At 38.9% G+C, this 25,510-nt stretch overlaps 1 long non-coding RNA gene across 2 annotated transcripts in view; it reads right to left on the bottom strand.

Moving 5' to 3' along the window:
- LOC108537922 (uncharacterized) overlaps nt 1-23,965 on the bottom strand; it is a 51,027-nt gene extending 27,062 nt beyond the window's left edge. Inside the window, exons 1-3 of one of the 2 annotated variants that reach the window (XR_001887945.1) lie at nt 23,880-23,965; nt 21,099-21,195; nt 6,758-6,917 (exon numbers count right to left, since the gene is read on the bottom strand). This is a non-coding gene — a long non-coding RNA (uncharacterized LOC108537922). The remainder of the gene's footprint in view (nt 1-6,757; nt 6,918-21,098; nt 21,196-23,879) is intronic. The other variant, XR_001887946.1, reaches the window with a different exon arrangement.
- Between the last annotated feature and the right edge of the window lie 1,545 nt (nt 23,966-25,510).

Below are 25,510 nucleotides of genomic sequence, written 5' to 3'. Positions count from 1 at the left end.
TGAGACAATTGGATTTTCTAAATATACAATCATGTCATCTACAAACAGGGACAATTTGACTTCCTTTTCTCCTAATTGAATACTCTTTATTTCTTTCTCTTGCCTGATTGCCCTGGCCAGAACTTCCAACACTATGTTGAATAGGAGTGGTGAGAGAGGGCATCCCTGTCTTGTGCCAGTTTTCAGAGGGTATGCTTCCAGTTTTTGCCCATTCAGTATGACATTGGCTGTGGGTTTGTCATAAATAGTTCTTATTATTTTGAGATACAGTCCATCAATACCTAGTTCTTTGAGTGTTTTTAGCATGAAGGGCTGTTGAATTTTGTCAAAGGCCTTTTCTGCATCTATTGAGATAATCATGTGGTTTTTGTCATTGGTTTGGTTTATGTGATGGAGTACGTTTATTGATTTGCATATGTTGAGCCAGCCTTGCATCCCAGGGATGAAGCCAACTTGATTGTGGTGGATATGCTTTTTGATGTGTGGCTGGATTTGGTTTGCCAGTATTTTACTGAGGATTTTGACATTAATGTTCATCAGGTATGAGGATGATGCTGGCCTCATAAAATGAGGTAGGGAGGATTTCCTCTTTTTCTATTGATTGGAATAGTTTCAGAAGAAATGGCATCAGCTCTTGTTTCTACCTTTGGTAAAATTTGGCTGTGAATCCATCTGGTCCTGGACTTTTTTTGGTTGGTCTGCTATTAATTATTGTCTCAATGTCACAGTCTGTTATTGGTCTATTCAGGGATTGAACTTCTTCCTGGTTTAGACTTGGGGTGGCAGGGTGTGGGTCGAGGAATTTATCCATTTCTTCTAGATTTTCCAGTTTAACATAAACACCTTTACACAAATATTCTCTGATGGTTGTTTGTATTTCTGTGGGACTGGTGGTGATATCCCCTTCATCATTTTTTTATTGCGTCGATTTGATTCTTCTCTCTTTTCTTCTTTGTTAGTCTTGCTAGCAGTCTTTCAATTTTGTTGATCTTTTCAAAAACCAGCTCCTGGATTCATGGATTTTTTGAAGGGTTTTTGTGTCTCTATCTCCTTCAGTTCTGCTCTGATCTTAGTTATTTCTTGCCTTCTGCTAGCTTTTGAATGTGTTTGCTCTAGCTTCTCTAGTTCTTTTAATTGTGATGTGAGGGTGTCAGTTTTAGATCTTTCCTGCTTTCTCTTGTGGGCATTTAGTGCTATAAATTTCCCTCTACACAATGCTTTAAATGTGTCCCAGAGATTCCGTTATGTTATGTCTTTGTTCTCACTGGTTTCAAAGAACATCTTTATTTCTGCCTTCATTTGTTATTTACCCAGTAGTCATTCAGGAGCTGGCTGTTCAGTTTCCATATAGTTGTGCAGTTTTGAGGGAGTTTCTTAGTCCTTAGTTCTAATTTGATTGCACTGTGGTCTGAGAGACAGTTTGCTGTGATTTCTGTTCTTTTACATTTGCTGAGGAGTGCTTTACTTCCAACTATGTGGTCCATTTTGGAATAAGTGTGATGTGCTGCTGAGAATGTATATTCTGTTGATTTGGGGTGGAGAGTTCTGTAGATGTCTATTAGGTCGGCTTGGTGCAGATCTGAGTTCAAGTTCTGCATATCCTTATTAATCTTCTGTCTCATTGATCTAATATTCACAGCGGGGTGTTAATGTATCCCATTATTATTGTGTGGGAGTCAAAGTCTCTTTGTAGGTCTCTCTGGACTTGCTTTATGAATCTGAGTGCTCCTGTATTGGCTGCATATTCATTTCGCTCTTCTTGTTGAATTGATCCCTTTACCATGATGTAATGCCCTTGCCTCTTTTGACCTTTGTTATTTTAAAGTCTGTTTCACCAGAGACTAGGATTGCAACCCCTGCTTTTTATTTTTTTCTTTCTATTTCCTTGGTAGATCTTCCTCCATCCCTTTATTTTGAGCCTGTGTGTGTCTCTGCATGTGAGATGGGTCTTCTGAATACAGCACACTAATGGGTCTTGACTCTATTCAATTTTCCACTTTGTGCCTTTTAAATGGGGCATTTAGCCCATTTACATTTAAGGTTAATATTGTTATGTGTGAATTTGATCCTGTCAGTATGAAGTTAGCTGATTATTTTGCTCATTAGTTGGTGCCGTTTCTTCCTAGCATCAATGGTCTTTACAATTTGGCATGTTTTTGCAGTGGCTGGTACCGGTTGTTCCTTTCCAGGTTTAGTGTTTCCTTCAGGAGCTCTTGTAAGGCAGGCTTGGTGGTGACAAAATCTCTCAGCATTTGCTTTTCTGTAAAGGATTTTATTTCTCCTTCACTTATGAAGCTTAGTTTGACTGGGTATGAAATTCTATGTTGAAAATTCTTTTCTTAAGAATGTTGAATATTCGCCCCCACTCTATTCTGGCTTGTAGAGTTTCTGCCGAGAGATCTGCTGTTAGTTTGATGGGCTTCCATCTGTGGGTAACTTGACCTTTCTCTCTGGCTGCCCTTGACATTTTTTCCTTTTGTTCAACCTTGGTGAATCTGACAATTATGTATCCTGGGGTTGCTGTACTCAAGGAGTATCATTGTTGTGGTCCCTGTATTTCCTGAATTTGAATGTTGGCCTTCCTTGCTAGGTTGGGGAAGTTCTCCTGGATATTATCCTTAAGAGTGTTTTCCAGCTTGGTTCCATTCTTCCCGTCACTTTCAGGTATACCAGTTAAACATAGATTTGGTCTTTTCATGTAGTCCCATATTTCTTGGAGACTTTGTTCATTTCATTTTACTTTTTTTTCTCTAATCTTGTCTCCTTGCTTTATTTTATTAATTTGATCTTCAATCACTGATACCCTTTCTTCCACTTGATCAAATTGGCTACTGAAGCCTGTGCATGCCTCATGTAGTTCTCGTGCCACGGTTTTCAGCTCCATCAGGTCATTTAAGGTCTTCTCTACACTGTTTATTCTAGCTAGCCATTCTGCTAATCTTTTTTCAAGGTTTTTAGCTTGTTTGCGATGGGTTCAAACATCTTCCTTTAGTTCAGAGAAGTTTGTTATTATCGACCTTCTGAAGCCTACTTCTGTAAACTTGTCAAAGTTATTCTCTGTCCAGCTTTGTTCCATTGCTGGTGAGGAGCTGCAGTCCTTTGGAGGAGAAGAGCCTCTCTGGGTTTTAGAATTTTCAGGTTTTCTGCTCTGGTTTCTCCCCATCTTTGTGGTTTTATCTCCCTTTGGTCTTTGATGTTGGTGACCAACAGATGGGGTTTTGGTTTGGATGTCCTTTTTGTTGATGTTGATGCTATTCCTTTCTGTTTGTTAGTTTTCCTTCTAACAGTCAGGTCCCTCAGCTGCAGGTCCATTGGAGTTTGCTGTAGGTATTCACACCAGACCTGTTTGCTTGGGTATCACCAGCAGAGACTGCAGAACAGCAGATATTGCTGCCTGATCCTTCCTCTGGAAGCTTCATCTCAGAGGGGCACCTGGTTGTATGATGTGTCAGTTGGCCCCTACTGAGAGATGTCTCCCAGTTAGGCTACATAGCGATCAGGGACCCACTTGAGGAGGCAGTCTGTCTATTCTCAGAGCTCAAACACCATGCTGGGAAAACTGCTGGTCTCTTCAGAGCTGTCAGACAGGGACGCTTAAGTCTGCAGAAGTTTCTGCTGCCTTTTGTTCAGCTATGTCCTGCCCCCAGAGGTGGAGTCTACAGAGGCAGGCAGGCCTCATTGAACTGAGGTGGGCTCCACCCAGTTTGAGCTTCTGGGCTGCTTTGTTTACCTACTCAAGTCTCAGCAATGGCGGATGTCCCTCTCCCAGCCAGGCTACCACCTCGCAGCTGGATCTTGGACTGCTGCGCTAGCAGAGAGCAAGGCTCTGTTGGCATGGGATTTGTTTAGCCAGATGAGGGATATTATATCCTGGTGTGCCATTTGCTAAGACCATTGCAAAAGCACAGTATTTGGGTGGCAGTGTCCTGATTTTTCTGCTGCAGTCTGTCATGGCTTCCCTTGGCTAGGAAAGGGACATCCCCCAACCCCTTGCACTTCTCAGGTGAGGCGATGCTCCACCCTGCTTTGGCTTGCCCTCCATGGGCTGCACCCACTGTCCAACCAGTCCAAATGAGATGAACCAGGTACCTCAGTTGGAAATGCAAAATCACCCATTTTCTGTGTCAATCACACTGGGAGCTGCAGACTGGAGCTGTTTCGTATTCGGTCATCTTGAAAAATATGGAATGCTTCACGAATTTGCATGTCATCCTTGTGCAGGGCCATGTTAGTCTTCTTTGTATTGTTCCAATTTTAATATATGTGCTGCCATAGTGAGCACTGTAAACATTTTAATTTGGTAAGACAAATAAACTTACAGATACAATGAAAAGGCAAGTCATAGTCTGGAAATGCTTTTATAATACATATAAGGAATTGTCTTAATATTAATTTGTATTCATTAATATGTATATGAGATATATAAAGAATTAGTTTCCTTAATATTTAAGTAAATCTTATAATAGTCATGAGATAATATTCATTGTCACTAGTGATTAAATAAATGGTAATTTAATTAACAAAATCATATTAAGACTCTGAGATTATAAAAGAAAAATATATTGTGTTAATAAAGGTATGGTGAAAAGACAATTTCATATACTGAAACAATAATGGGTGAATTTTATTTACTAAGTCCTATGTGTCAGATCCCATTTTACATTTTATGTATATTTTGACATTTAATTTTCAGAACAACAATAAAATTTGATATTTTACCTATTTTTCAGTTGTGGATACTAAGAAGAGTTCAAGAACTTGCCCAGTGCCTTCAATCAGATAAGGTTGAGCTAAGATTTGGACCTAGAGGCTACTAAGAGGCCATGGTCTTACTCATCCCTTGAAAGCTATTTTCATTTATGGAAAATGTAAATTGATAATGCCCTCCTAAGAGACAATTTGCCAAAAAATCAATTTAATTACAAAAGTTGTTATACTTTTACCCACAAATTCTTCTTTTAGGAATATAATAATGTGAGAAAAATGCAAAATTATATGTGCAGAAATATTTGTTATAGTATGGGAGCATAGTGACAAGATAATGCAAATATGAAAGAATTAGGAAATGGCAGTATAAATTTAAAGAACAGCTACAGTGGAATATTACATAGATATTAAAAATGTTGAAATATGGTCAGAGATACACACTTTGAGTTCAAGAAGCAAGCAGTTCCTGTATTCAAATTGCTGCCAAGTCCAATGACAAGCCCTTTTGATGGTAATGATATTCTTCTTATTATTACTAACATTTCTAGAGCTCTCTAGGTACTGAGCATTTATATACAAAAATGTATTTTCATTGCCATGGACTTTATATTCTAGTGGAAGAGACTGACTAAAAATAGATACAAAATGGAAAGTATATAGCATACAATAAGGACTAAAGAGAAAAACATAAAGCATATGCAGCATTGGTAAGGGCAACTAAAATTTACAGAGAATGACCAGGGGCTCACAAAAGAATCAGCTCATAAAGGAGAGATCATAAAATAGTCAACTGTTTAGCAAACAACACAGATCACAAGAGGAAATTGAAATGCAGAGTCAGGGAATAATTTTTCTGAGTTCTGACACCTAGTTAGAATGAAAGGTAGAACACAGGCACTCTGATTTTCCTATGCTACAAATGGAAACTTTGAAAGAATATTGTCTAATCATTAATAGTAATTATTTATGGATGGTGAGACACACTGAATTTTCTGAAAAGTACCATGGTTGCTGATGTACAAAATGCATGTTATCTTTTTAGTGATGTTTGGCATGATCATTACATTGGTGAAGAAATAGAGTGGCTTATTAGACTGTTCTTTTTTTTTTTTTTTGAGACGGAGTTTTGCTCTGTCACCCAGGCTGGAGTGCAGTGGTGCGATCTTGGCTCACTGCAAGCTCCGCTTCCTGGGTTCACGTCATTCTCCTGCCTCATCCTCCCAAATAGCTAGGACGACAAGTGCCCGCCACCACGCCTGGCTAATTTTTTTTTTTTTGTATTTGTAATAGAGATGGGATTTCACTGTGTTAGCCAGGAGGGTCTCAATCTCCTGACCTCGTGATCTGCCCACCTCAGCCTCCCAAAGTGCTGGGATTACAGGTGTGAGCCACCACACCTGGCCATTTATTAGACAATTTTTGAATGGATTTCAAGACACACTAAATCTGACTCACATCTTTGGCTTCTGCTGTAGTTGCTGTACTCCAGCTCCATACTTTATTTTTTATAATGATAACTTTATATCATAGGTATTTATATTCTAGGTATGAAGTCTCCAGAGTGGCTTCTTCTGTGGACTACCTGCACAATGATACCACTATGACTAAAGTCCCTGGATTTCTCCTTTCTGTACTCTCTACTCCTCATGTCCCATGTTGAATTAATGGCCAAATCTAACAGACTTTTACTTTCATCATTTTCTCACATATGCCCTCTGTTTTCCATTGTCATGACCATGGTATGTTTAGACTTTAAATTTTTCTCTCTCTCTCTTTCCCTGAGATAGGCACCACACCAATCTCCCTCTTCTCTCACAATTTATCCAGGAAACCACCTTCAGACCTTCCGGTTAACAGCTAGATTATCACCAAACCCAATCAGATCATCTTCCTAATCTTGTTCATTCAATGTCACCCCAGTTCCTAGGGTTAGTGTAAATTCCACATCCTGAAAGTCACTGCTAGAAGTAGCTGACATTTTCCATTTTATCTTTTACTTTCCATTGTATATGTTTCATAGCCCAGCCATGAAAGAGATAACAATGCTCACCAAATAATCTCTTTTCTTCCACTTTATGCAGCTTCTTGCCATTGAGCAGGCCATACAGCTAGTTCTGGTTAACTGGCTGTTAGCAGAAAGAACGTATGTCATTTCTGTGCCTGAGCCTAGAAGAACAGGCATGAGTTCTCCATGCTTCTTTATTCTTTTCCTGAAGCAACAAGGAAAGTTGCACATTTCAGATCCTGTAGCTACAAAGTGGTGGAATCTGACACTTCATTGATCTAGCGTGTGAGCAAAAAATAAACATTTGATGTGTGTTGGTTTGTTATGCTACTGGGATTTTGAAGTTAATCTGTTACTACACATAACTTAGCCTCTTTAAACTAGTACATCAACCGAAGTGGATGAACTCACCAATTCCTGCACCACATTGTGCTTTCCCTTATTCTTACCTTTGCCTTTGTGTATCTCTCCATTGGGAACATCTTTCTCTGAATGATCAATTCCTCCATCTCCATATTGCCTTATTCTGATTATTGGCATTTTACTCACCCTTCCAGAACCATCTCTAATGTTAATCATGTCTAGGTGCTTGCCCAATCAGATGTAATTTAACTTTCTTCTAATCATGACGAGGCTTGGTAGTTACCTTTTTTATTGCTAGTCACAAATTCTGTCTCATCCTATAGTTATTGGAATACTTATTTTTCCTCTCTGTTAGAAAGCAGGCCCTTCAGAGGGCCTGAATTATACTTATATGTCTCACCTGCTCAGGCCTTTGTATCCAAGTTTTCTGGAAAATATTTGTGAAACTGATTTGAAGACTCAGAGTGTGCAATATAATTTTCAAAATTCTACCATAGTAGCTAAAAGAAAATATGTTTTGATATTTAGAAAACATCTATATGATGATTTTACAGATTTTGTTACTTTCCTATTTCTCTTCTATTTTTATCATGAAATGGTGAACTCTTTTCTCACTATTGTATTCTCTGGGTCTAGCACATTGTTTGGCACAAAATCAAGTACTAGAAAAGTTGTGGGTGAATAAAGAAAGATTCAGTACATAAAACATTACTGTATTAAAAATTGAGTTAGCTAAGACTTAATTGCTTAAAAGACCTCTATAGCTGGAAAGAGCACTTAACATATAAAATTAGAGTTTTAGAGGTAATAGTGACTTCAGAATAAGAGAAATGAAAAGTAATTTAGAAAGAAGTGTTATATTTCATTAAGCATTCTCATGTATGTTATCTCAGCTGATTGTGTAATCATTGTCTGCAGTAAGCAGATATTATCCCCGCTTTACAGATGAAACAACAATCACAGAAAGGTTAAGTGAATTGCATGAGGTCAAACAGTTGGTTAAAAACTTTCTCAGGTCTCTAAATTCCTGGTCACAGCTCTGTATTCTACATGTTATTACCTTTATCTAAGTTCAAGACAAGGAACACCTTTAGGATTATCGTTTTGCTTGTGTAATGTGTTACCTTGGCAGCAGCAGCTAGGTAAGTACTGTAGCTGAAGAAGGCATACATGTACGTGCACACACACACATGAACACAAACATAATTATAGAAGCCTCCTCCGGTCTGGGCCAAAATAGAATTAATCCTGCGTTCATTGCTGGTGAATGTTGAATCCTTCCATCTCAGTGTTGTGTTTAAGAATAAGTCAGTATACACGCTCTGTAATTGAATGTCAGGAAATGTGAAAATATATTGTTTTATTGCTACTGTTCATTGATTTATTGAAGTGATTTATTGACGATGGACATGCAGTACAACAAATCACTTTGCTGACACCATCAGCTGCCTTAACTAGGTTGTCAGTTCACGACATTAAAGGTAATGGATAGTGATTATTTTACAGTAATGGGTTTAATCAGTACTTTGAATGACTTAGCAGTCATGTCAGAGGAGAGCCAACTTATCATTTATCAAGGCAGCATTTTGTTTACCAACATCATCTATAATTCATTTGATTGTTGACAATCATCAACAAGTACCTCTCAGGCAAACTTTTATCAGAGATGGAAATCTGCACAGCTGCAGCATGCTAAGTAACCCCAAGGGGCTGCCTAAGCAGACGGAGGTGGGGAGGCATGCTGTTACCCTGGCCACCCAAAGAGGCGGCTTCCACCAACTGGGCTTTCAGCCTTCTCACAGTGGGTTGCATTCTTTATGTTTCTTTCTCCTCAACCCCCTGATTCCATAGGATCTTCAGTAACCCAGAAAGTTTTCAGGTACAAAATCCATGAAGGTAGGCAAATGAGGGGCACATGATCTTGTGTTAGGTTTGAGTCAGCTTAACATAGCTAAATACATCATCTTGGCTCTGCTACTCGTCACAGTAGAAGCCTGAACTGATCCACTACTGAAGTATCAGACATGTTTGGGCAGGTTTGATGACCCAATGGGACAGACATAGCAGGAGTCTATTTTCATAAGAGATTGTACAGCTTCCTACAGGAAAGCTCAACAAAATGCTAGGACATTCTTTTTGCCCTTTGAGCACCTGAAATTTATCTCTAGAGGGTAAAAAGCACATGCATACATCATTTTAAATATAATTTTAGTGATTTTCCAAGCTCTCTAAAGTCTAGCCCTAGGCAGTAAAATAAAGTAATTAGGAGCTTGGATTCTGGAGGAAAGCACACTTGGCTAGAACATCTACTTCACCCATTGCCAGTTTTGAGACCTTGGGCAAGTGACTAAACACCTTTCAGTTGCATTCATTCACAGCGATAGTAATATTACCTTTGTCAAGGATGCCTATGAATATTAAATGAATTAATGTTGGTAAAGTGCTTAATGCCATGCCTACACAGAATAAGTGCTCAAAGAGTGGTTTTTATTATTGCTATTTTTTAACTTATGAATTCAGTCTTACAACACCTGTCTTTATGGAAGGGAGAATCAGAAAGCCAAATTAAGGTGGAAACAAAACCTTAGTTGTATGAATCCCTTATTGTGTCTTAGTCCTGTTTGTCTATTCATTTTCAGATACAATGCCAGCAAGAGACACAGGGAGGAAAACAGGAGCCATAAATAAGAAGCTGAAAGAAAGAGCTGTTCTGCTAAATCTTGGTGGTGGGCTGCAATATAAGTTACACTATCTTGCTTTTCTCTATAACATAAGAAAGCATTACACGGCACAAACCTTTGGCATCTTAAAAGTCCCAGGCCATCAGTGGGGGTAGCGTGCCCGGGGGGGATGACAGCACCAACAGGAGGGGCAGCAGTGCCTAACACAAGCAGCATGCTCAGCAGAAGCAGCAGTGGGAACCAAAAATGCTATAGGTCCTGGAGGTGCCATGGACCCAGATGTGTATAAAGCATGAATGAGTCATTCAAATAGCTGATTAAGAAAGGGAGAAGAGGAACAGAGGAACCATGCAGTGGCTAACAGGGCAGTTTGATTTTAAGCATAAGTGGAATATCCCTTGAGGGCTTCCAGAAACTATTTTATTTGGGGGCAACCATATGTCACCAGAGGTTGGAGACCTAAACTATCAAGGTAGAGATAAAAGCCAGAGAAGCACTAGTCTACAGTTGTTAGCAACTTGTCTTTGGCAGAGCTATTTATCCTCTCTTGGTATCGTTTTTTTTTTCTTCTCCATAAACTGAGAGTATTAGACAGGATATGTAGACACCAGTGGATAAGGGGTTGGTAGAGATACATCAGAATCCTCGTATAGTCTTTTTCAAAATACACATAGTTGTGGTCCTCAACAAATCTTATCAGAATCCCTGGTTGGGGTTTGGTAGATGTTGGATGGGATGAAGTTGGGGGTGTTGCATTGGGGTGTGTGTTTATGTGTGTGTGTGGTTACTGGGGTGATGGCATATGTATTTAAACTCCCTGTGTTATTCTCATTGATATTTCCACTTTTGATAACCATAGATTAAACCATCTCTGATTTACTTTCAGTCCTGTGATTCTATACATTTTTGATGCATTAGTTAAATTCTTATAATTATATCTAGTTTCTTTTCATAGATCTTTTCTTATTTCTTTGCCTGGTCCAACCATCCCCAGTCACGGAAGAAGCAAGCCCCTTTAAGTTAGGTACTATAGGAGAGACATTAGAAAAGGGGAGCACTCTCAAGTAGTTTAAGAAATGAATACGAATATTATAATAACTTTCATTGATTGCAATGTGATAAACACTGTTCAAAGTGCTTTTCATGTATGAATTTATTTAATCTTCACAACATACTTATGGGGTAGGTTTGGTTATTATTCCTGCTTTATATACGAAAAAAATTCAAGCACTAGGAAGTCAAACAATTTGCCCACTGTCAACCAGCTGGAGAGTGCTAAAGCCATTCTTTTAACTCGGGCATCTGATTCTGGGGACTGGGCTGATAACCCTTTCTCTACAGTGCTTGGGAATGATTAATGCATAAACAGCTAGGGGAGAATGACTCAGTGCACTCCTCTCAGACGACAATTAGCATATCGGTGTATAAGAAACTCTTTCTGAACCTCATTCATGTGGGTAACAAAAAGACTAATATTGTCCCTACTGGAATTGACAATTAAGATGTACAATCAACTTCTTTACTTGGCATGTTATGCAGTATATGCACAAATCGTACTCTCTTTGGTGCTGAAGGGAGAAGTAAAGTGTGGAGACAGGCTGGCCTGGGAATCACAAAGGCGATATTCCAAACATTGGAGCCTGAAGTACTGAAGACAACGTTGCCTACTTCACAGCATAACTGGGGGCGGACTCTACTTTTGAACCTGGTCAACTCCTTTTGGCATGGATAAGCAGTCTTTTTTTTTTTTTTTTTTTTTGGGATGGAGTCTTGCTCTGTCACCCTGCCTGGAGTGCACTGGCACTATCTTGGCTCACTGCAAGCTCCGCCTCCCGGGTTCATGCCATTCTCCTGCCTCAACCTCCCGAGTAGTGGGGACTACAGGCACCCACCACCACACCTGGCTAATTTCTTGTATTTCTTAGTAGAGGCAGAGTTTCACCTTGTTAACTAGGATGGTCTCAATCTCCTGACATCGTGATCCGCTCACCTTGGCCACTCAAAGTGTTGGGATTACAGGCGTGAGCCACCACGCCCAGCCCAAGCAGTCTTTTATCTATACAAATCCCAGGGAAAGAGGATCACGTCCAGGAAAGAGGGACTGTTGAGAATGGCCACCATGATGCTGAGATTACAATCACATTCCTGTGGCACGATCAGGAGACAAACATGCACTGACCCCTGAAGGAGTGGCATCCTCTGACCCCTGGAAGAGTGGCAGGGATTTTTTAAAAATGAAAAAAAGAACAGATTGTTAAATCCTGTTAGAAGAAAGTGATGATGCAGCTTGCCTAATAACATGCACTTTATTAGCTAAACATTTCTTTCTACCTATTTCATCATCTGCAAAAAGCTAGGAAATATTCAGGTTTAAACAACCAGTGTGAAAAAGAGAAGCCACTAAAGGAAACTTTTATAGCTTTTGAAACAACCCCATTTCTGTATACCTCCATAATGCAACAGTAGTTGTCTGTCTCTGCTCTGGCTCCAGGAAATACTAACTTGAAAGTCTTCTCTCTGCCAAAACCATCTTCACTCATCTCCAGATGATAAGCAGGACACTCAGGAAGGAGGTAGAGGAGAATAAGGGATCTTCAAAATGAGTTTGTTCACAAAAAGTAAAAGCTGCTAGTGCAGAGATATTTCCTCATTTACTAAAACTCCTTCCTGCCACATGCCCCTCACAAGTCTCCAAAATGAGGGTATGCCTGCTCAAACACCAGTGCATTCCACTGGGAAGGAGAGTCCCTTACCAAAAGTGATGTCACAGCTCAGAAGAAATGAGAAGTGCTCATAATCAGGAAGTATATCCCTTTCTCTCCTGCTGCAAGGGAAAGGATGGAAGCTAGGTTTATTAGTCCCTACTCATGATGCTAATAAAGACATACCCAAGACTGGGTAATTTATAAAGGAAAGAGGTTTATTGGTCTCACAGCTCCACACAGCTGGGGGTGCCTCACAATCATGGTGGAAGGTGAAGGAAGAGCAAAGGCACATCTTACATGGTGGCAGGCAAGACAGCATGTGTACGGGAACTGTCCTTTATAAAACCATCAGATCTCATGACACTTATACACTATTAGAGAACAGCACGGGAAAAACACACCCCCAAGATTCAATTACCTCCCACGACACATGTGGATTATGGGAGCTACAATTCAAGATGAGATTTGGGTGGGGACACAGCCAAACCATATCACTGGGATTGCTCTTTTTCCCTGGAAATCCAAATGCTTGATTTATTACAATTTGAAGAAATTTAAATAATCAAAGTTTTCTGCTCAAGTGCTGCACATGAAGCTCAGAGTTTCTGAGAGATTTCAAATATTCAATTAATCACTGTTTTATTGAGGGCCTGCACATACATAAGATAAGCCACAACATAACCAGATGATCAAACAGACTGTACAAAGAGGAGTTATCAGTGTGGGCTGAACAAGCCTTTGGAACAAAGTGGGTCTTGAGGAGATGACTGGCCACAAAAGGGGTGAGGACAATCAAGAAGACACAAACTGCATCAGCAAAACTTTGAAGATGGAATATTATTGAAAAATAAGATGATCCTCATGAGGATAACTTGATTTGGCTACAAGTGTGTGTATTTAAATTACTGCCTGAAAGCATGTTAATATTACTGTAATTTTTGATGAATAACATGAGTCATATCTAATTTTCAGTCCTTCAAAATTAACTGAATGTGTACAATTTAGCAAAGTTGTGACAAAATAGTAATGGCAGTGTTGCAAATTTCCTTTCAAATGAATGAGGGCATGACCAGTGTCTCCAAATGGTACTTTTGCTATCAAACGTGCATTGTTTAGACCTTTTAACAATTGGACCATTCTACATTTTGAACAGGATATGTTAACAGACAACTTTTTCTGGACTAACTTTAAATTTTAATAGAAAAAATGCATCCTATATGTGCTCACTGTAGATTTTTAAATTCAGATTTAAAAAATGAAGAAAAATGGTTAGACCAATGACTAACTAGAATAACCAGTGTAGAGAATAAATGACCTCATGGAGCTGAAAAACAACATGAGAACTTCGTGAAGCATACACAAGTTTCAATAGCCAAATCGATCATGAGGAAGAAAGGATATCAGTGATTGAAGATCAAATTAATGAAATAAAACCAGAAGACAAGATTAGAGAAAAAAGAGTAAAAAGAAATGAACAAAGCCTCCAAGAAATATGGGACTATGTGAAAAGACCAAATATATATTTGACTGGTATACCTGAAAGTGATGGGAAGAATGGAACCAAGTTGGAAAACACTCTTCAGGACATTATCCAGGAGAATTTCACCAACCTAGCAAGCAAGGCCAACATTCAAATTCAGGGAATACAGACAACACCACAAAGATATTCCTCAAGAAGAGCAATCCCAACATGCATAATCATCAGATTCACCAAGGTTGAAATGAAGGAAAAAATGTTAAGGTCAGCCAGAGAGAAAGGTTGGGTTACCGACAAAGGGAAGCCCATCAGACTAACAGCAGATCTCTCGGCAGAAACTCTACAAGCCAGAAGAGAGTGGGGCGAATATTCAACATTCTTAAAGAAAAGAATTTTCAACCCAGAATTTCATATCCAGCCAAACTAAATTTCATAAGTGAAGAAGAAATAAAAGCCTTTATGGAGAAGCAAATGCTGAGAGATTTTGTCACCACCAGTCCTCCCCTACAAGAGCTCCTGAAGGAAATCCTAAACATGGAAAGAAACAACTGGCACCAGCCACTGCAAAAACATGCCAAATTGGGAAGACCATCGATGCTAGAAAGAAACTGTATCAACTAATGGGCAGAATAACCAGCTAACATCATAATGACAGGCTCAAAGTCACACATAATAACATTAACCTTAAATGTAAATGGGCTAAATGCCCCATTTAAAAGACACAGACTGGCAAATTGCATAGAGTCAAGACCCATCAGTGTGGTGTTTTCAGAAGACCCATCTCACATGCAAAGACACACATAGGCTCAAAATAAAGGGATGGAGGAAGACTTACCAAGCAAACGGAAAGAAAAAAAAAAAAAAGAGCAGGGTCGCAATCCTAGTCTCTGATAAAGCAGACTTTAAACCAACAAAGATCAAGAGACAAAGAAGGCCATTACATAATAGTAAAGGGATCAATGCAATGAGAAGAACTATCTTAAATATATATGCACCCAATACAGGAGCACCCAGATTCATAAAGCAAGTTCTCAGAGACCTACAAAGAGACTTAGACTCCCACACAATAATAGTGGAAGACTCTAACACTGCACTGTCGATATTAGACAGATCAAAGAGATAGAAAATAACAAGGATATCCAGGACTTGAACTCAGCTCTGCACCAAGCAGACCTAATAGAAATCTACAGAACTCTCCACCCCAAGTCAACATAATATACATTTTTCTCAGCACCACATCACACTTATTCCAAAATTGACCACATAATTGGAAGTAAAGCACTCCTCAGCAAATGTAAAAGAACAGAAATCACAACAAACTGTCTCTCAGACCACGGTGCAATCAAATTAGAACTCAGGATTAAGAGACTCACTCAAGACCACATGGAAACTACATGGAAACTGAACAACCTGCTCCTGAATGACTACTGGGTAAATAACAAATGAAGGCAGAAATAAAGATGTTCTTTGAAACCAATGAGAACGAAGACACAACTTTCCGTGTGTCTGGGATACAGACACAAAGAATATCTGGGCCACATTTGAAGCAGTGCATAGAGGGAAATTTATAGCACCAAATGCCCACAAGAGAAAACAGGAAAGATCTAAAATTGACAACCTAATATCACATTTAAAAGAAATAGAGAAGCAAGAGCAAACAAATTCAAAAGCTAGCAGAAGACAAGAAATAACTAAGATCGGAGCAGAACTGAAGGAGATAGAGACACAAAAATCACTTCAAAAAATCAATGAATCCAGGAGCTGGTTTTCTGAAAAGATCAACAAAATAGACTACTAGCAAGACTAATAAAGGAGAAAAGAGATAAGAGTCAAATAGATGCAATAAAAACTGGTAAAGGGGATATCACCAATGATCCCACAGAAGCACAAACTACCATCAGATAATACTATAGACACCTCTACACAAATAAAGTAGAAAATCTAGAAGAAATGGATAAATTCCTGGACACATACACCCTCCCAAGACTAAACCAGGAAAAGTTGAATCTCTGAATAGACTAATAATAGGTTCTGAAATTGACACAGTAATAGCCTACCAACTAAAAAACGTCCAGGACCAGATGGATTCACAGCCAAATTCTACCAGATGTACAAACAGGAGCTGGTACCATTCCTTCTGAAACTATTCCAGTCAGTAGAAGAAGAGTGAATCCTCCCCTAACTCATTTTATGAGGCCAGCATCATCCTGATACAAAAACCTGGCAGAGACACACAAAAAAGAAAATTTTAGGCCAATATTCCTGATGAACATTGATACGAAAATCCTCAATAAAATATTGGCAAACCGAATCCAGCAGCACATCAAAAAGCTTATCCACTGTGATCAAGTTTGCTTCATCCCTGGGAGGCAAGGCTGGTTCAACATATGCAAATCAATAAATGTAATCCATCACATAAACAGAACCAATGACAAAAGCCACACAATTATCTCAATAGATACAGAAAAGGCCTTCAACAAAATTCAACAGCCCTTCAGGCTAAGAACTCTCAATGATCTAGGTATTGCTGGAACATATCTCAAAATATTAAGAGCTATTTATGACAAATCCACAGCCAATATCATACTGAATGGGCAAAAACTGGAAGCATTCCCTTTGAAAACTGGCAGAAGACAAGGATGCCCTCTCTCACCACTCCTATTCAACATAGTATTGGAAGTTCTGGTCAGGGCAATCAGGCAAGAGAAAGAAATAGAGAGTATTCAATTAAGAAAAGAAGAAGTCAAATTGTCCCTGTTTGCAGATGACATGATTGTATATTTAGAAAACCCCATCATCTCAGCCCAAATTCTCCTTAAGCTGATAAGCGACTTCAGCAAAGTCTCAGGATACAAAATCATTGTGCAAAAATCACAAGCATTTATACACACCAATAACAGAGCCAAATCAAGAGTGAACTGCCATTCACAATTGCTACAAAGAGAATAAAATACCTATGAATCCAAGTTACAAGGGATGTGAAGGAACTCTTCAAGGAGAACTACAAACCACTGCTCAACTAAATAAAACAGGACACAAGCAAATGGAAAAACATTCCATGCTCCTGGATAGGAAGAATCGATATCGTGAAAATGGCCATACTGCCCAAAGTAATTTATAGGTTCAATGCTATCCCCATCAAACTACCACTGACTTTCTTTACAGAATTGGAAAACCCTACTTTAAATTTCATATGGAACCAAAAAAGAGCCCATATAGCCAAGACAATCCTAAGCAAAAATAATAAAGCTGGAGGCATTATGCTACCTGACTTCAAACTATACTACAAGGCTAAAGTAACCAAACAGCATGGTACTGGTACCAAAACAGATATATAGACCACTTGGACAGAACAGAGGCCTCAGAAATAACAGCACACATCTACAACCATCTGATCTTTGACAAACCTGACAAAAACAAGAAATGAGGAAAGGATTCCCTATTTAATAAATGGTGCTGGGAAAACTGGCTAGCCATATGTAGAAAGCTGACACTGGATCCCTTATTTATACCTTATACAAAAATTAACTTGAGATGGATTAAAGGCTCAAATGTAAGACCTAAAAGCATAAAATCCCTAGAAGAAAACCTAGGCAATACCACTCAGGACATAGGGATGGGCAAAGACTTCATGACAAAAACACCAAAAGCAATGGCAACAAAAGCCAAAATAGACATGGGATCTAATTAAACTAAAGAACTTCTGCATAGCAGAAGAAACTATCAGCAGAGTGAACAGGAAACCTACAGATTGGGAAAAAAGTTTTATAATGTATCCATCTGACAAAGGGTTAATATCCAGAATCTACAAGGAACTTAAACAAAATTAGAAGAAGAAAACAACCCCATAAAAAATGGGTGAAGGATATGAACAGACACTTCTCAAAAGAAGACATTTATGCAGCCAACAAACTTATGAAAAAATGCTCATCATCACTGGTCATTAGAGAAACGCAAATCAAAACCACAGTGAGATACTATCTCATGCCAGTTAGAATGGCAATCATTAAAAGTCAGGAAACAACCAATGCTGGAAAGGATGTGGAGATATAGGAATTCTTTTACATGGTTGGTGAGAGTGTAAATTAGTTCAACCATTATGGAAGACAGTGTGGTGATTCCTCAAGGATCCAGAACTGGAAATACCATTTGACCCAGCCATCCCATTACTGGGTATATACCCAAAGATTATAACTCATGCTACTATAAAGACACATGCACACCTATGTTTATTGTGGCACTGTTCACAATAGCAAAGACTTGGAACCAACCCAAATGCCCATCCATGGTAGACTGCATAAAGAAAATGTGGCACATATACACCATGGAATACTATGCAGCCATACAAAAGGATGACTTCATGTCCTTTGCAGGAACATGGGATGAAACTGGAAACCATCATTCTCAGCAAAGTAACACAAGAAGAGAAAACCAAACATTGCATGTCCTCCCTCATAAGTGGGAGGTGAACAATGAGAACACGTGGACGCAGGAAGGGGAACATCACACACTGGGGCCTGTCGGCAGGTGGGGGCCTGGGGGGAGGGATAGCATTAGGAGAAATACCTAACATAAATGATGAGTTGATGGGTGCAGCAAAGCAACATGACACATGTATACCTACATAACAAACCTGCACGTTGTGCACATGTACCCCAAAACTGAAAGTATAATAAAAAAGAAGAAAAAAAATTTGTAACCTCACTCTTCCCCCTCTCAAAGATAATATGTTTGTGTATTTCTTTCAGACTGTATGCGTGAGAATGTATGTGTCTTAGGATATGATTATAAAGGGCATGCAATTTGTGGTAGATTATACGTTTTCCAACGTGTCAACCCCTCCATTTATGCTATACCCTGGCAGAGCGTCCCTTCCCACACAGACTCTGGGGTGAGCCGTGTGACTTGTTTAAATCAATGGTGCATCAGCAAACAGAAGACTTGGTGAGCTCCAGATCTAGTTTTCTTGAGAATAAAAGACCACATTTATAGAAAAGTCCAGTCATCCCACTTGTCCCAGATGAGCCAGGCCTCGAGTAACCCTGTGGCTGCACTGCATAGCACAGCTGCATGACTCATCCCATGAGAATCCCACAGAATGACTTCTTAGCCAACCGAAAAATTATGAGATATAATATATTGTTATTTTAAGCCACCAAATGTTAGTGTATAACTGATGCAGTGTTTTAAACCTGATTTTTCATTTAGTGTACTGTGAACATTTGTTTTTGCTCTGAAGTAGAATTCAGGAACCTAATTTTAAAATGCTTTTTATCACATTCCATTACAACATGTACTATAACCTGTTTAACTAATGTCTCATTGACATGCTTATAATTAATTTTTAATACCCAATTGGTGACTCCCTGATGCCACTTCCACTATGTAAACTTATTTTAAAACAAGTTTATATATAATTACCTTGTAAGCTCTTTGAGAACAGTAGCTATGAATAAATAAGCATTTCTCCCTCTTAAGCTCTTCCACTGTTCATGGCAAATAGTCAGTGCTCAAAATATTTAGTGAATGTAAAAATGAATAAATATGCTTATAAATAAGTTAGAAAAACAGCATTTAATAATAGCCTACACATGTTAACACAATGTTATATTCAGGCAAAACATTATAGAGAATGCTTGCTATTGGTAGACTCTTTTCCCCACCTTGTACTTTCATGCTGTCCAAAAACACTAAGAAATGAACGTTTTTAGGAAATCAGTGTTGCTACATTAAAACCTACTATTCCCCTGTCCCATCCTTTCAATGTCTTATTTAGAGTGGAGGTCACAACCAGCTAAAGTGATGAAAAAAATTGTAGTAAGTTGATACTCTACTCTGTTTACCATCCCGAAAAATGTATATGTTCATGAAGAAATAGTTTGTGTTTCCTCAAATCATACTGCATTTACCCATATTCTGACATTTATGACAGTAAAATACTTCGAGGCATCTACTGTTTTGGAGTTTTTGTTTCTTTAGTTCAATTTGTAAATAAGGATAATTCAGAGATGACCACATTGTGTTTTTCAGTAAATTATCATCTATCATTAAAGTTAATCCAATATCCAATTTAGGTTTGAATTGAAATGTTTTAAATACGTAAAAGAATCAAGATAACAATTTCTTTTTCCATTAACCTTTAGGGCAGCTTCTTTTATATTTTGCTTCCTTTGGATAAGGGGAAGTACATTGTAATCTTTATTTTAAATTAGGTTTTACAGCATATTTATTCCCCAGGTTAAAGCATATTATTCACATTTAAAAGAGAAAATGAACAAGCTTAAAGATGTCAGCTTCAGACTGAAACCACAGTGGAAATAAGCTATTTGGATAACATTGTCTAGGAGGTACCAAAACTTCAGAAGATATCCTTATAGTTTGAAACTCTGACCCAGAAAACCCTTTTTCTTCACTGCTTCTCATGGTGAACCATTTTGAATATCTACTCATTTTACTTCACTGTTTCCTATAATGTCATTCTCTCCCTTTGAGAGGCAGGCCCAGGAGTGGGAAGAAAGGCTCAAAAAGAAAGAGGACCAAAACTAATTGAGCACAGTTTGTTGCCACCTGAAACAGAATCTATTACCAAATTTTACAGCTAACAAAACTGAGGCTTAGGTGATTACAGAAGCAATCAGTTACAGAGTTGACACTCATATCTCTCTAGATCCAAAGTACATTATTTCTTAAACTGAGCAGTCAGAAGGCCCAGATTCTGGTTACAGTTCTTGCAATCCTTGTGACATCTTGAGAAGATACATGGGCTTCAGCTTCCTTATCAGCAATATAGAGATAAAGCACCTTTCTTTCCTATTCATGAGGATAGCATGACCTTTCCTACCTATTTCATGGGGCTAGTATGATATGGTTGAGAATGTGTTTTAAAAACGGAAACATCAAATAGGAATACATTGCCTTAAGTTCCAGGTTCTGAATGAATTTGAGTAATAGATTGACTGGGCCCACATAGGGTAGCTTGGTCTTTCCCATGAGAGAGACAGAGTAGGGCTCTTCAGAGTGTTCCTCTGAAGTGAGCCTCTTGTTCTTCCTTTCATGGTGACTCACTGATTTTCTTTTCTTCCTTCCTTACAGCAGTCTTTGGGATTAAAAACAAAAAATAAAAAACCAAAACCCCTGTAATAAGGCAGAGATCTACTCACTGAGAATGGTTTTTGAAGAGAGAAGAAGGGACAGCCATACAGGGCTAGTGCCATAGGAACACACGTTTTGAATCTGGTGAGTTGAATTGGATGATTTCTAAATTTAGAGAGAAATTTGTTTTAGTCACTAATGGCCATTACTGACTTCTGTTTGTAGGTTTGGTGAGTAGACATCCCTTCTACTCTTCGCTACACTCTTAGGTATCATTCGTTTTCTTTCACAACTTTTATATCTCTGCAATGGTTTACCGCCTATGTTCTCATTCTCTAGGTGTGCATTCTAAAACATCAACTTTGGTGCCAAGAATTGGACACTTTGGCCATTGTTTTGCAGTATGGTGGGTCAATTTATTTTTATTTTTTTAATTTTTATTTTTTTTTTTGAGGCGGAGTCTCGCTCTGTCGCCCGGACTGGAGTGCAGTGGCCGGATCTCAGCTCACTGCAAGCTCCGCCTCCCGGGTTTACGCCATTCTCCTGCCTCAGCCTCCCGAGTAGCTGGGACTACAGGCGCCCGCCACCTCGCCCGGCTAGTTTTTTGTAGTTTTAGTAGAGACGGGGTTTCACCGTGTTAGCCAGGATGGTCTCGATCTCCTGACCTCGTGATCCGCCCGTCTCGGCCTCCCAAAGTGCTGGGATTACAGGTTTGAGCCACTGCGCCCGGCCGTCAATTTATTTTTTAGGGGCCCTTTAAACTTCCCCTGCAAAATGGGGATACGGCATTTGCTCAGGTCTCTTAATCCTGAATATTAAAAAGGTCTTTAAAAAACCCTTGGGTTTCTTTCAGTGACACTGTTTGCTTATAGAACCTTTTTTGATGGCAAATACTAGTTCAGTGTTCCAGCACTTGGAACTTTTTTCTCCTCCAGAGGCAATATTCACTTAGACAAATAACATGTTTCTACCGGGTTGAACCATATGCTATTGCTGTGTTTACAGGGCAAAATGGTGAAATATCAGAAATTTCATATAGTTCAGCCTAGCATCTCAAATTATTATTTTTCTTCACACTTGTCTCCCTCCTTCCCTTTATTCCCCCTTCCCTTTCCCTTTCCCCTTCCCCTTCCCCTCCCTCCCTTCTTTCCTTCTTTTCTTTTACCTTCTCTTTCTTTCTCTCTTTCCTCCCTTTCTCTCTCTCTCTCACCCAAGCTGCAATGCAATGGCATGAACACAACTCACTGCATTCTTGAACTCTGAGGCTCAAGTGATCCTCCCACCTCAGCTTCCCAAAGTGTTATTACAGGTGTGTGTCACCACACTCAGCCCATATTTACCTTGTAATATGTAAGCAAAACTATATGCATTCTGCTTCCCCAAAGATAAATAATATCATTATGTTTTCCTGTTAATAGATATTATGGAGTAATAGAGTTTTCATTTATTCTGCAACCTAGAATGCTGACTCACCAGATGATACAGGTCAGGAGCTTGATACAGATGATACAGTCATGAGTAAATCCTGTATCCCCAGTTTGCAAGTGAACATGTTTGTGGCATTTCAGTGCTTGGGGAAAGAGAAAGCAATGCAGACCATTCCTTGGAAGAGAGAAGGATGAGAAAGGAAGAGATTGTGACCTGGGCCAGGTAGGAAAGACAGAAGGGATACCAAGAGGATTCCAGAGCCTTTTCTCTAGGAAATCACTTCCTGTAGAAATGGAGTTCTGACTGTTGAGAAGATATCCACTGACAGTAGGGAAGCCCAAGCTCTGAAAATTACAGGGTCTCTCTCCCCAAATCCCATTTCACCACTCACTCCAAGTATTACATAGGGTCCCATGATGGAAACAAAGGTTAGTGATTTAACTGTGATTTGTAATCTTCAGATTTCAAGTTTACATATTATATGCTTTTTATTAATTATATTTTTTTCTACAATTTAGTTCCCAAAACTGATGTTATTAGAGTATAATATTAGAATGCCCAGTGGGGTAGATAATTCTAGATATGCCTGTGAAACAATGCCTAGGAGAGTGGAGTGCCTCTGAAACTGGCAGAGGTCCTGAGTGGCAGCTGTAACCTCTGTAAAGGCAGCATTGGTTACCCATGGTCATTTCATGAAAGGCAAATTTACTGTGCATTACAAAGCAAAGATCTTGGGAGGAAATAAGAGGAAATAAATGGAAAATATGGGTGATCTCTTTTCTTTTATTTTCTCCCAGTTGATTATGCGTTGAATACTGTTGGACTGTTTTTTGCTCACAGGCATTGCCTGTATAGCATTAATGATTGCAAAAGTGCTTTCAAACACATATTGAGCACTTTTTATAAGACAGGTTCTCTAGGCAAAGATTAACGTGTATCTCAGTTCATTCTTATGAAATTCTTGCATGAGAGATATCATCTCAGTACCCCCATTTTGCAGAAGAAAAAAAATCTTAGAGAGGTTAATTACATGCATTTTGGAAGGGCAGAACCAAGACTCGTATCATGATCGATCTGACACCAAAGGCAGAATTTTCAAGACGACCCTCTGTGACCTGTCGGTCATACCACTCTGATGAGCTTATAAAAGGACACAAGGAAGAATCTGACTGGACAGTTCAATGACTTAGGAAAGAAGGATGAGAGTTAATGCAGGTAGAGAGGCAAGACTGGTCAGACAGCCAAGTACTCTTACAGTTTATGTACAGTAATAAATCTCCAGATCCTTACAGCCATTGTATCATATAGTCTTCTTCATTTTTTCCAGATTAACTGCCTGTTAATTTCCAGATGATTCTCTGTTCTTCCCTTTAGAAATCTAAACTATTTCTGAGTGAAATAAAATAGAGATCAACACAAACCTCCATACTCTTTCTCTTAAAGTTGGGAACACTGGCATGGCATTAAAACTTAAATATTTCACTGGCCTTCACTGGCCTAATATTTCTTCTCCCATATTGATTTTGCTCACCTTGGAAATGGAATTTGAAAATAGATTAACAATGTTAGAACTTATGTTACTATGGTGACCCAGGACAGAGGTTATGAGATTTCTTCCCTTCAGATCTTGATATTGAGAAGTCTGCCTATTTGTCTCTGTCTTTTACAAAAGCTCATGGTGTGATAGAAGGGATAACATGTGGCAAGAAGCACTATTACAGATACATCGAGAGAAATGCAGCTTTAGAACTGGCCTCTCTCTGCTTCTGAAAGATCCAGGTGCAGATAACTCTGTAATGCCTGTTCAAAGAGTAATAAAGTCTTGGATGGTTTGAAGTCTGACAACGGTACTGAGTGATTTATTTATGGATGTCCAAAGTATATCCACAGGTCTCATCTCTTTTCTGTCCATATTCATCCCTAGGTAATCTCAGTCTCAGTTTTAAAATGCATCATATTATGATGCCTCCTAAATTTTTATCCCCATCCATCCAGAAATCTCCCCTGAACTTCAGACTTTTAACCCAAATGCTCTTTGACTAGTGTTGTCAGGTGAAATATAAGATGCTCAGTTAAATTTGAATTTCAGATGAACGTTATTTTTAATGTATGTCACAAACATTGTATTTACTTGTGCTAAAAGATTCTTCATTGTTTATCTGACATTCAGATTTAACTGGGTATCCTTTATTTCATTTGATAAGTCTAGTAACACTACTCTTCAGCCAAAGACCTCTATTTGAATAACTAACAAATGCTCGTAGCTTAGGGTGTTCAAAGTGGAACTCCCATGTTTCCTCACCTAAACATGCTTCTCTCAGTCTTTCTCAAATCTGTGAATGACAACTACATTCTTCTGATTACTCAGACCAAAGCTCTTGACTCTTCTCCTTTTTTGGGCACTATATTGAATCTAAATATAAACGGCTTGATTCTGCCTTTACTGTCTGTCTAAAATCCAATCACTTTGACCACATTCATTGCTACTACCTTGAACCAAGTCATTGCCATCATTTGCTGGACTATTAAAAGACCTTCCTTCCTTTTGCCCTTGTAGTCCTTTTTCCAGACTGAAGTCAGACTGATTATTTTAAACCAGAGCACATCAAAGAGCTCTAATTGCGAGTAAAAGCCAAAGTCGTCAAAACTGTCTACAAGGCTCTCTGTGCCCAGCTCCTCTGCCACTGCCATTGCTTTGCCTCTCCTTCCTCATCCCCAAACATTCTTCTATTCACTTGCTCTGTGCCCTGTGTGGTGTGTGGCAGGGAGGGGGTGCTGCTCATTGTTCCTCAAACACACCAAGTCTTTGCACTGCACTCTTGTTTGTCTGGAAGTTTCCTTTCTCCTTATATACACGGCTTGCTCCCTCACAATGCCCTTTGGGTTTTGAAATATCTTATTAAAGAAGCTCTCCTTTCTCCTCCACCCCTCAACATTCACCATTCCAGTTATATTGTTTTATTTTTTCTGTATATGTTCAAAACCTGACATATATATATATATATATATATGGATTTTGGAAGGGCATATATTTATATTTTTATTAAATATT

Source organism: Rhinopithecus bieti, unplaced genomic scaffold (assembly GCF_001698545.2).
Source record: "Rhinopithecus bieti isolate Rb0 unplaced genomic scaffold, ASM169854v2 scaffold_14700, whole genome shotgun sequence".
Taxonomy (NCBI): Eukaryota; Metazoa; Chordata; class Mammalia; order Primates; family Cercopithecidae; genus Rhinopithecus; species Rhinopithecus bieti.
This window is presented reverse-complemented; position numbering and strand designations above follow the sequence as displayed.